Source organism: Pangasianodon hypophthalmus, chromosome 20, assembly GCF_027358585.1.
Source record: "Pangasianodon hypophthalmus isolate fPanHyp1 chromosome 20, fPanHyp1.pri, whole genome shotgun sequence".
Classification (NCBI taxonomy): Eukaryota; Metazoa; Chordata; class Actinopteri; order Siluriformes; family Pangasiidae; genus Pangasianodon; species Pangasianodon hypophthalmus.
In genome coordinates this window covers 8,915,497-8,928,702 of record NC_069729.1, presented here as the reverse complement: position 1 = coordinate 8,928,702, position 13,206 = coordinate 8,915,497, and the positions used below count along the sequence as shown (strand labels likewise).

General features: G+C 37.1%; 1 protein-coding gene across 1 annotated transcript in view; it reads left to right on the top strand.

Annotated features, from left to right (window-relative positions):
* dvl1b (dishevelled segment polarity protein 1b) overlaps positions 1–13,206 on the top strand; it is a 74,760-nt gene that overhangs the window by 2,312 nt on the left and 59,242 nt on the right. The window lies entirely within an intron of this gene.

Below are 13,206 nucleotides of genomic sequence, written 5' to 3'. Positions count from 1 at the left end.
GTGTACGTTTTGTTGACAGAACAAGAGGACCAGGATCACCAAAGAACGCTGGACCAGTTGTGGCAACGATTAGAGGAGGTGGGCTTACGGCTAAAGCGAGGGAAGTGTGCATTTATGGAAAAGGAACATACAGTACTGTGCAAAAGTCTTAGGCACGTGCAAAGAAATGCCTTCAAAATAATGAAATTAAATGTTTCTACATTTAAAAAAATACTGTAAAGAGCAGTAAACAGCAATAAATGAAACAAAGTCAATATTTGGTGTGACAGCCTGTTGCTTTAAAAAAATAGTCTCAGGTACAATTTGTGCAGTTTTATAAGGAAATGAGCTGTAAGTTTTATTGAGCATCTTGCAGAACCAGCCACAGTTCTGGAGACTTTGACTGTTGCACTTGCTTCTTATTTTTGCAGCAAACCCCAGCAGCCTTCATTATGTATTTTTGTCTGAAAAAGTGGTCTCTTACATGATATTCTGCTTTCTTTACAAACATTGTTCTGTAACATTTAATTTTGTGCTGGAAAACTAATGTTTGGACATCTAAAATGTTTTTGTACTGACTCGATAATGCAGAAGTCATAAAATAAAATCTATAACAAAGTTCGTACTAAAAAATATAGGGTGCCTAATACTTTTGCACAGTACTGTATTCCAAGCCATGACATTTGCAAGTGGGAGATACAGCTTATAGCACAAACTATGCCCGGGTTCCAAAATGGATACTGGGACTAATTCAGGGAATCACAGGACCTGTGTGATATGGTACGTTGGCATGTAGATCAATTGTTCAGAAGACTACAGAGAGAGGTGTCACAGTCGAAACCGATGTCTGGAACTGGTTGGGGTGCTGAATCTTCTGATGTTGATGTGGTGACACTGGACACTGAAACAACACCACAACAGTCAGGCAGTGAAACAATGACACCTGAAATCACTGAGATAGCAGACCTGGGTGATTCAGAGAGTTTAAATCCAGGGGTTTAAGACTCTCACAGAGAGAGAGGAAAGCTCCAGGGTGCCTCAAAGATTTTGTGAAATAATAAAAAAAGAAAAAAGTGAAAAACTCTGTAAACAGTGTATTGCTGGATATATGCTGTTTTTCATATTGCTTTGGGGTAGGAACAGCTATTTTAAATGTTAAGTTAATGGGGGACAGAGTAAGAGGGCTCACTGAGAGTTTGGTTATATTGGTTATATGTTTGGTTCTCCAAGGTAATGTTACCAGTGTTGAAGAATGGATTAAGAGAATTGATCTGAGAAAGTTTAATTTTCTGGGAGAGGTCGTTGTCAATATGTACAGTTAAAAGAGAAAAATGCTTAGAGTTGTTCAGACTTCAGCCGGGGAGGGGAATATTGCATATGTGTATAAATGGTCACTAGGTGGCAGTAAGAACTGTATGTGTCCAGAGGAGTGTGTTACTGTGAATGGAAGAAGTAAGCTCCCTCTTGTTGTGAAAATAAATACAAGACCACCAGTTGATCCAGACTGTTCTGTTTATTGGTATAAAGGGAAGATATCACATTAATATTAACCCATCGTTTGTTACAGCCTGAACTACCTGTGCTGTTATACGAAAATAACGTACACCTATACTGACCAATCAGATTCGAGTAATATAAATAATATTAACAATATTGTCTGTAAAGGCTGGAGTAGAAGGTGTCTGCTTACCTAAAGGAGTTGTAGACCGAGTGTAACAATAAGTTACACCTTTTTTTGTGTGTTTAATGTTGGTTTATACTTGTACAGAGGGGAACCGTTTTCCTGAACAGCTGCCATTAGACACACGTTCTAACACAAATATATTACATAGAGAAATCCAGGGGTTCTGTGTGCATTTGTGTCCAGCTGAACTGATGATGTAGGTGTTCACTCAGCTTTCTATGTGTAAATTTAACATTCACATGGTAAGCACAACTGTCTCAGACTAGTTGCATTTTATGGCATTGACCGTTGACTTTACATATATACAAACGTAACTAGGGGCATACTGAATATTGGTGTTAGAGGCAATACTGGTCTGAAGTACTGTATTGGTGTCAGATTGTATGTTGTTTCCAAGCCAAACCACTGGTGCATTTTATGCTGCAAGCAGACATTCTTTGTTAAATCAGAGTACTGGTCTTATAAGTAAACACAGGATGCAGCTTGTCTTAAAGGACACCGTCATCACATGTATTTCACTAATCTTGGCAATAGAACCTTGCAGAGTCAGCTGGGTTACTAAGGTGTCAAAATCAGATCAGTGTAAGGTATCGACCAACACTCTGAGTTATGATATTGGTATCGTATTGAAAATCCAAAAAGTGAAATCATCCATAAATTAAACAGTCATTCGCTACATATACAGTCATGGGGAAAAGAAAGTATATCCTACTTCAGTTCTAAGTTTTTATTTATCAGGGCCTTAAAACAGTTTTATATACTTCTATAAACAAACAAATAATGTAAAAAAACAGTTAAAGATATAGAAAAAAATATATAGTTATTTTTTCCCAAAAAGTAAACCAACATTCAGAAACCAGGTGGGAATAAATAAGTATACCCTTCTGACTTCCACAATCATTAAGAGAGAAATTAGCATAAGAAATGCACAAGATTAATTAATCATCAAGAAGTGTGACTACCTCTATAAAAGCAGAACTTTTGGCAGTTTGGTGTGCTGAAGCATTCAGGTGTGTGTCTACATCATGCCAAGAAGAAAACACATCAGCCATGACCTCAGAGAAGCAAATGTTGCCGCTCATCAGTCTGGGATGGGTTATAAGCTCATCTCCAAACAATTTGAAATTCACCATTTTGCAGTGAGAAGGATGGTTTACAAATCTTCCCAGGAGGGAGCGTCCCAGCCAATTCAGTCCAAGGTCAGGCCATTTAATGCTCAGAGATATGAAGAAAAACCCAAGAGCTACATCATGTGATCTACAAGCCACTGTAAGCACATTACATGATTATGTTCATGACAGCACAATCAGAAAAACACCGAACAAGTATGGCTTTCATGGAAGAGTGGTTAGGAAAAAGCCCATTCTACCCAAAAAGAATAAGGCAGCACAAATTAGGTTTGCAAAATTGCATCTGAACAAAACAAAAAAGTTCTGGAACAGTATGCTTTGGACCGATGAGACCAAGGTGGAGATGTTTAGTAATTATGCATAGCACAACCATTGGTGAAAACCAAACAGAGCGTATCAACACAAACACCTCATACGAACTGTCAAGCCTGGTGGTGGAAGGCTGATGATTTGGGCTTGTTTTGCAGCCACAGGACCTGGGGAAACCTGCAGTCATTGAGACAATGATGAACTCCACTTTATACCAGAATATTCTTGAAACAAACGTGAGGCCATCTGTCCAGCAGCTAAAACTGGGCCGAAATTGGGTCATGCAACAGGACAATGATCCCAAGCACACCAACAAATTGACATCTGAATGGTTAAACAGAAAAAAATTCAAGGTGTTGGAATGGCCAAATCAAAGTCCAGACCTCAACCCCATTGAGATGCTGTGGTGGGATCATAAGAGAGCTGTGCATAAACAAATGCTCTCAATCATCTATGAACTGAAGCAATGATGTAAAGAAGAGTGGGCCAAAATTTCACCAAAACTATGTGAGAGACTGATAAACTCCTACAGGAAACATTTACTAAATTATTGTTGCTAATGATGGTTCTACATGTAGCTGAATTATAGGGTGTACTTATTTTTTCCCCAGCTGGTTTCTGAATGTTTTTGGGGAAAAATGACTACATATTGAAATCTGTTGTGTTTTTTTTTTTTTGCTGTCACCTGAGGTTATTTGTTTGTTTATAGAAGTTGGTGAGGACCACACAATTGTTGTTTAGGCCCTGATAACTAAAAACATAAAACTGAAGGAGGGTGTACTTTCTTTTTCCCATGACTATAATATATAAAACCTTATTTTGGTCAGTTGTTTATGGAGGGGCATACTGGTTCCTAATTCTCTAATGAACACAGAAAAAGTCCCTGTGCAAGGCTTTGCTTTTGTGGAAATGAAAGATCATAAGCACTGTGTTTTTAATGCTCCAAGCCTCATCCAAGTGTGGTTTCACTCTATATGGCTATTAGCATTACACTAACACCGACTTGGATACACACTGCATGGACCCTCTCTAACTGTGTCTGTATGTAAAGTACTTGAATATGTGTAGTATTAGTAACTGATGTTAGGATTGTATGTAGCTATAAACTGCATTAGACAGGGCAGTTATAATATCTTAGTTCCTATGGTCTTATTTATTCACTTATTCAGGACTAAAATGACCTCAGGAGATACATACATGTACATATAGGTGTATGCAAACATATGCATACATCGCCTGTAAATAACAAAAATAAAATAAAATAAAACTATAGAAAAATATCCACTGTAGTCATATACTATAAAACAACAAAAAGAAAAAAGGAAAAACCCAACACTTGTGTGAGCGTTCATCAAGGCTATCCAACCCCAGGGCTCCAGAGGAGACGACACTGTGTATGAAAGGGGAATTGCATGGATGAAGTGTTACAGGTATAAAGACTTCAACTCAAACTTAATGATCTTCCAACAGCCTGTCCATGTCTCCATATGAAATAAAAGATATCAACAGATTCCAAACATTTTGAAATTTATTGAATACATTTCAATAAGAATATTAAGAATATAAAAAAATAGAAAAAATAAGAATATTGGCCTTTAGAAATAAATGATCATTTTTCCACAGATACGCATAGAAACATATTCTTTAACCACTGTGAAATAGAGGGTTTTTCTGATCTTTTCCAATATACAGCTGTAAGATGTTTTGCCTTGAAAATATTATTAATTAGCTTATGAGTACTATTTCTAATGATTACATATATTGTCTGGGAATATACCCAAGATAAAAATCTCTGGGTTTAAAAGTACGTCTATAAGTAGCCCTCTGCAATTCCAAAATGTAATTTTTACCTTAATGACTTCAGCCATAGCCCTCTGCTACCCATTGGGACCTAATCTTACATGTTGTATTAAGCCATGACCGTACCCACACACAAAACCAGAGAAGTAAACAATAACATACCATCACAAACAATAACAATGAGTTGTACTCTTGAGCTAGAACGTATCTAACAGAAACTGTAAAACTCTTGTTTGAACCTGACCTCTGGTCTTGCCCCTCCCTTTAACTAACTTCCTCACATTCTGCGGGTCCACCTACCTAGTTCGAGGGGCTGCTCTGTGGTCTTTTCTAACAATTGCTCCACTAACTATTTACTTCCTCACCCATTGTCACTTTACTGTCAAGAGAAAGCTTTCGACCTCGGTAGGGTTTTGGAAGTTGGAAGTTGTGTTTGGGGTTGTTGTAGAAGACACAGAAACAGACTGGAAAAACAAACCTACAAACCTGCCCTTAGCTCACAGCCTTTTTTGACTTTGTCAGATTCCCTCCTTTGTCTGCTGACTGAAGCAGAAAGTTCCAGGAATAGCATTACCCGATGCTCCTTGTATTTAACATCCTTAATAGCTCTGGCTGTGTCCATCACTCGCATCTTGTCCCTGCTGTTCAAAAACATGATGATCAGCGCTCTCGGTGCTGTGTTCCTACTTGATGGAGATCTTGCAAATCAATAGACCACCTCTCGATGAGTCTCAGGTTAGAGCGTCGGCTTCGATTCTCCAAGTCATCAAATTTCAGGGTGAGTGTTTTGAACACTTTCTCTAGGCTGTTTGTCATAGACTGAATAGATGTAAAGGAGTCCTTGGTTTGAGAGATGCGTACTTCTGCTTGCACAATTCTTCCAGATATTTCAGTTATTTGGTTTGTCACTTCCCGTAGAGATGATGGTATCAGTTTTAGAGAATATGTTGGCTTTCATTGAATGGATGGAATGTAGTATGTCGCTGGAGCCAGCTTGTCCCTCATTCATCGAAATCGTGCTAGTAGTAGCTTGGCTATCCTCACTCTGAAAATCTAGTATAGCATTTTTGTCTCCCTCAACTTCAGATATTTTTTCTTTCTGGAACTTTCTTTCAATAGGAATAATAAGAATATAAAAAAATAGAAAAAAATAAGAATATTGGCCTTTAGAAATAAATGATCATTTTTCCACATAAAAATATTTCCACAAATATTTTGTCAGTTGTTTCAATCTTTCAATCTTTTTATGTTTGTTTTCAATGGTTTTGATGGCATAGTTATTAATAAGTTGCCTCTGAAGCCGAGTTTACATTATAATTGTACTGGGTGATATTAATTATATTTGTTTTATATGTGTCTAGTTGCAGAACAAATTCCATGTCTTCTCACCTCCACGCCATACCCCAAGAATTATCAGAGGTTTAATGAATGACTCCTAAGTGGTTCTTTGTTGACGTTGTCCCAATCGAGACTGGTCAAAAGCAGCATTAGTGGAATGTCAAATAATCAATTCACAATCCAGAGGTAAATTTAACAGATGAATCAGTGGCAGAATAAATAGATGACAAAAGACATTATAAATGGTAGATGACAGAATTTAGAACAGAAATTATGTTTCTTTGCAAGGACAAGTCATATTATAAATGACATGGCATGCAGAGAAAAAAAGAACAACACGCAGAGGGAAACTTTGAGGAAAATTATATTAATATTAAAAGCAGTTCTATGCAAAGCAAGTTGTTCTTAGATATATACAACAGGAAAACATTTAATATTGGTACCAGCTGTCTTTCCCAGTAAACAGAGAGTGTAAAAATACTCCTTTGTATTCAATAAATAAACACTGAGTTAGGTATTTGTTCAAAAATTAGTAAGCTAGACTTTCTTTTAGGGTGCACAGACTTATTTTTGTTACATTTTGTTTGTTTGGACACTGTTTCAAGTTCTTGTATATATTTTCTTCCTTTATTATTGTTAAAATAGAGTTCAAATTTATTAACCAAAATAATTTTAAAAAATGAAACAGAACACAACAACCAACCATTACATTAGAGATTCTCTTATAACACTCAGTTTTTCTCCCACTCTAGTCTGGTATTACAACTTCAGGAAATACAGTTCTGTGCTTCCATTTCCATTCATCCTCCTGGCCTTCCACATTAGGCAATTATGTTACTTTTTTCCTCTCAGGTATTCTCCTGAGGACCTCTGCCTTGGGGAACAGCTTCCCCCAGTGGCCAATTTGAGTTTATTGCAGCAGATAGTACTGGGTCCATACCCTAAACAGCCATTCAAGTTTTGTAATGATACCTCAACATTAACTCTGTCAAATACCTGCTGAAAACTGATTGGCCGATAGCAGCCATGTTTTTTTAAGTAATTAGGTCATCATCAAAATTCCAATTACAGGTTAGCATAATAATGTACCATACCAAATTTGAGCTCGATTGGATTTATGGTTCCTGAGAAACAGTTATCTGACCTTATGCTTGACCACACCTCAATCTTTGTACATGGCCCCAGAATCTAATCTTATATATGCCTTTCAAGTTTCATCTGGATTCACACAAGCATTCATGAGTTGCACCACTTTGAGTAAATTATACTCCGCCTCGTTAGAATTGATTGATATGTGCCGGCCATATGGTTTACAAATATAAACATTTTTTTTGATAATTACTGACGTTCATGTTCTCCTGAATACTATGACACCAGGTTTGTGAAGGTTGGTCAAAAATCCTAGGACTAGTTCGCATTATGCAAATCAGCAAAAAATCTGTCGTGGTGGAAATTAGTGGGAAGGGTCTAGCTGAATTCAGCAGAAGCCAAAGAATAAGAGGAAATATTTTGAGTGTACGGTTCTCAAGATATAGGCCAATGTTGGTCCCTTTGCTTCCCTGAGTTTTAATTGGAATTCTGTACCATGTAACACAGTTTTATGTTTATATGACGTACGGTCTGGGCTGCCCATCACATTTTAGCGAAGAAGAAGAAAGAACAATAGGGTTAGAAGCACTTCATGCTTGGACCCCATAATAATAATAATAATAATAATAATAATAATAATAACTAATTGCCAAAACAAATAATCAGCCAAATGCATCACTAAGGATCTTTATAGTGAAATTAGTGGGCTTTTGAGGTAGAACTGCATGCAATTCCCAAATAAAGACTTACTTAGTGAATAATGAATGGGTATGGTTACTCATTAATTTACATGAACAAGTTTATGAACTTCATTAGTTTCGGGAAATGCTTGTTAATTAAAGAACATTCTTAAGAATGCGCTAACAAAGAACTTAGCTTTATAAATGTTTGGGGGAAGCCCACCCCTGAATATTTGGCCAGGCTTTTGCATGGAATTTGGTGTGATTATGTGGACAGTAGCCTGCTCACACTGTCCAGGTTCACATTCTAGAGACCTTCATGCTGTTGCCCTGAGGCTACTTCCTGCAGCACATCATGCTACCCTTTCTTGTGTCATCAGCATAAAAACGGCTGATTTATTGTGCATGTTGTAACAGTCAGTCACTTCAAGTGTAAGAGATTGAAGCCGCGTACTTGTCTATGAAATTAGTCTTGTGGGTTATGTCGTGTACTGTACTATTTGAAAGACACAAATGCAAGCAATCACAGAGCGAGGACAGATGGGACTAGACATTTGATTGTTTAGTGTGATTATACTAGACAACATAGATATATTTTTTAAAAAAAAAGATTTAAAGCTCCTGATTTCTTAAAGTAAACTCCATTAACATCTAGTAAACTTATAGTCAGCTGAATTGTTTGTATGCTCAGATCTTGACGTGGGCAGTAAGGACACACAGTAAGGAATACATTCTACTGCAAGATGCAAATGTAATAATTATTATTAGATATACATGTCAACATATTAGGTTGAAGTTTGTTTATGAAAACAGATAAGCTACTATTAGTGATAATAATATCCCTACAAACAGACTGCTTTGAATAGTTAATATCATAAGAAAATAATGTGAACCAGTCATGTCTGTTTCTCATAAAAATAGTAAAGGAAACAATGGGAAGTAATAGATTCACAGTTTATCAACAAGATTACGTGTGTGAAAACATTAATGCTTTTTGCAGGAAACTGATACACTGAATGGAATTCGCAAGAACGTTGGTTTTAACAAAAGCACTTTAAAAAGAGTCAGGGATAGAACAATATAACAATTAATTGGGCCTATGGACACCTGAAGTAGAATTTTCTCTGACACATTTCTCATTGCTTGTAAATGCTGGATTTTCATGATGAAGGGCATGAAATTATTTGCAGTCTTGAAACTGCATTAAAGTCCTGTAAAGTGCAAATAAAATACCTTCATATTAGTGTGAAAGTCTGAAAGTCTGTTAGTGTGAAATTAGTTTTTGGTTAACAGAGAGAGATGCTAAGTAGTCAGCAAGTTATTACAATGTCAGACATGACTGGCAGAAGCTGTGAGAGTCTGTTTTGCTCCTGCTTCAGTTAAACAAGTCTAACCTTGTTGTCTGTCTCCCAATTTACAGAATCCATAATGGTTAAGTCATACATTAACTGGATTTATAATGTAGAACCCTAAAACATTTATGTTTGAAGTCTGTTGACTACAATTTTCTTTCTGATCTCCTCAGACAATGCTCTCCTTTCATTTCTCTGGTCCATGTTCAGTGTTGTGCACATGATGATACCAGCCAGGAGAGTGACTAAATTTCTCCATTTAAATAGGCTGAATGACTGATTGCAAAATTGAAGACATGTGTGATACAAATTAAAGAGAACAGTTAGTTTGAAATATCACTATAATTCAATTATTTATAACCTTTTCTAGGGTACCAACAAATCTATCCAAGCAATTATAGAAAATCTTTGTAGAAAAAGCAATAATTTATCTCTTTTGACACCTTCTTTGCTTTAGTCTAGACCATTGCTTTCAGTTTCATTTTTCAGGAGGAATGAACCGTTGTTTCAATGAGCTGTAAGGGTACCAACAAATTTGTCCATGTCTGTATAATGATATAGACTGATGTCGATATATTGCTGTATAAAGATCCAGGTCTCTGTATGGGCCTCACACCTGCAATAATTTAAAACTACATTTAAGTTAAAAAGGAATTGTACATTCAGCTGATACAGAAATGTATGTATTGGTGAAGTCTGGTACCACATGTGCATGGCATAATTATTTTGATTACTAGTCTAGTGTAAAGGTTATGTTATTATGAATATTATTTAGCATAATATTACAAACAATTCTCTCTTGTCTCTCTCCCACTCTGCTATGTTTCTCTGTACCTCTCAGTCACAGTGAAGGTGTGGGCTCCTAGCTAACACTTAAAAAAAAAATCCAAATCTAAAACAGTTTGTACAATACTAAGTTACATTATATCTCATTATTGTAGGTGATATAAGTGTAGAGGTAAGTGTACCCATTAAGCCCACCAAAATGTGTGCATAAACAAACACACACAAACACACGCACACACACACACACACACACACACACACACACACACACACACAGGGAAGAGCTATACAACTTCAATGGCAGGTGGCCCAAATACGCCCAAAATTGTTTGTAGTTGCTGTGCCACAGTATACTTTGCCCATTAAAGGTGACAGCAAAATGTGATTTCACCACAGCATTAACAGTAGTGTTACTACATGAAAGACAACTTTAATGAATTCCATACAGCAGACAATCATTTAACACAAAATAACGTGGACAAGGTAGAGCTGTAGGGCAAAAGGTTACAAAAGCCAAACCAAAAATGTTACCTAGATATACCAACCTGAACAGATATCGACATTATCAAACCAGAGTGAACATTTGGATTTCTTGACTAATAGGTTAAATTTCTATAACAACTGATTTCATAATTTTATTAAACATACAGTTTCTTTCAGGGAACTTCTTTATTTTATAACCTGCCTAATGGGACAAGTGAAAGTTCACTTCTTTTAAAATTTTTTTTAAAGTAAATAAGTACTCCTAAGGATTTACATTTTGGGAAAGAAACAAGGTATTGCTAATTATTGCTAATTATGTGCTAATTGCTTCTACCCACTGACAAATAATTAACAGGCATTTATAAAGTCATTTAATAATGGTTAGGAAATGTTATTATGTAGTCAATTCTTTTGTTTTGCAAAGACATAAATAGACATTTGTTTCCAATTTCTGAGGCAGGTATGGCAGTTAGGTGACCTAATGCCTTTTCTACTGGAAAGAAATGTGGTGAATTTTTAACTACGGTTGGAAGGCTATGCTCCTCTTCCTCAAAGAAATGACCAATAGTGTAGCATTTATGGCGACTTCCTACATCTACCATTATGAATATTTTAACAGTGAAGAACAAATTGTCAGTTCTGATACAAACTGTGTGTGAATTCCTCTTGGTTTCACAGTGGTATGTCAGAGAGTGGATAGTCTCACCACTGACAATGATCCTATTGTAGTAGTCTACAACCTTTCTCTCTACATGATGAGCAACACTGTGCATAGCAAGATAGTCATCATGCTCCATCATTTTTCTTTTGATAGGTCCAAGAACTTTAATGCCTTTAGACCTGCCAAGGTCTGAGGCCATCAGCTTGTTTTTTGGCTACACCAGTGAATTGAATCTGTACATTCTGCTTAAGTATTTCTCAGTATCTGTTTGGCAGTAGAAAGACCTTTTTCATACAGAAAACTCTGCATGTTTGCATAGGCACACACTGAGTACATTTAACCATATCTATCAATTCCATGTTATAGGCCTCAAACAGGAAAGCAGATTGCACCCACAATGGCCCCCAATTTAGGACACTTCTTGTGAAATGTGGCAAAGGTGAACATTGTAGTTAACATTGCTTAAACCGTACAGGGGCTCACAAATTGAGTAAGGAGATCTTGTGCTTCTGACAGCTGTTGTGGTGTAATATATGTGGTAAGAAGTTAAGCTATATCACTTGCCAGTTTCAGCCAGTGATTCAAGTCAGGAAGAATACCCTTAAGAATGGGAACGCTATAGAAAAGTAGCCACATCAACCATTCGTGGGCCTTCCAGTGCCATCTTTCATCTATGGATCTGGGTGTTCTAGACACATTGCTTGGGGGTTTAATCTCCAACAAAAAAGTTGTGGAATGGACTGACCTATATACCAAGAGGACTGATGATTTTCAGAGTTGAACCACAGTGAAGTAACAGATCTACTAATACCAAGCAGGACACTCTGCATATTGTCAGGGACACATCCCTCTACTATGTCAAATCCTGGTAGAAGGTGTAACATGGAAAGACCTTTTACACCCATTACAGGTGTGCCTGTCTCAGTAGCCCTCTCAATTAGCTCCAAAGTGTGGCTTTGACACCTCTGTTCAACATCCTCCCTATATGGGTAGACCCTGGCATTTCCTTGACCTTGTTCTACCTGTGTTCCTCTCTGAAGGCAAAAATATCATCTGAATTCCCCATTGAATTGTTTAAAATTCTGGTGAAGGGGGTGGGCCACAGAGTCACTAACGAGTACTACAGCATACACTTTGCTGGTACTGCAGACCCTATCAGAGGTACACCAATCAAAGCCATGCTCATTTAGTCTAATGCACTCATTTACAAATACTTCCAGATACATATTAATTAGTGGCCTTTTAGGACCAAACCACAATGATGTCAGCATAATATGTCTGGATCTCAGATGGGGAGGAAGTTCATTGAGAGTGCACAGCAGTACTGAAGTTTTTAATAATTTTGTAATTCAAATACCTAGCAATAAACTAAGAAAAACATTAACCAAATTTGGCTCACTTTGTAGAAACAATGACCTGTAGATGAATGGAACAGGTGGCATGCTCAGAAAAAAACAGACACATTTCCAGCTATCCCAAAAAGACCGATAGATCAGTTATAGACTTGTATACATCAGACCAGTTACATGACACTGTATATGCTTGATTGTATGAATCTTTAAAGACACCCTCACTAGCTGTCTGTCTGTTCCCTATCAAAAGCTACTCTCGATGCTGCGTTTCAATAATGCTTATGAGAACATTCTTTGTTCGGCCGGTTGTGAAGCAAGTGTGCCAAACATGCCAAGAACTGGCTTAAATTACCTCAGTGGGTGACGTCATTTGATTACGTGCACCTGCAGGTTATAAATAGATGTGAAACGGACAAACCCTCAGGTTTTCTTGTCTTCAGAGACTGCATTGTGTGTGTGTGTGTGTTTGAAAAAAAAAAAGAAAAAAAGGAGACCATGTCTAGTTCGTCGGTCAGGAGATGCTTGCCACCCTGTGTTCAAGTAATCCCTGACGACGATTCGCA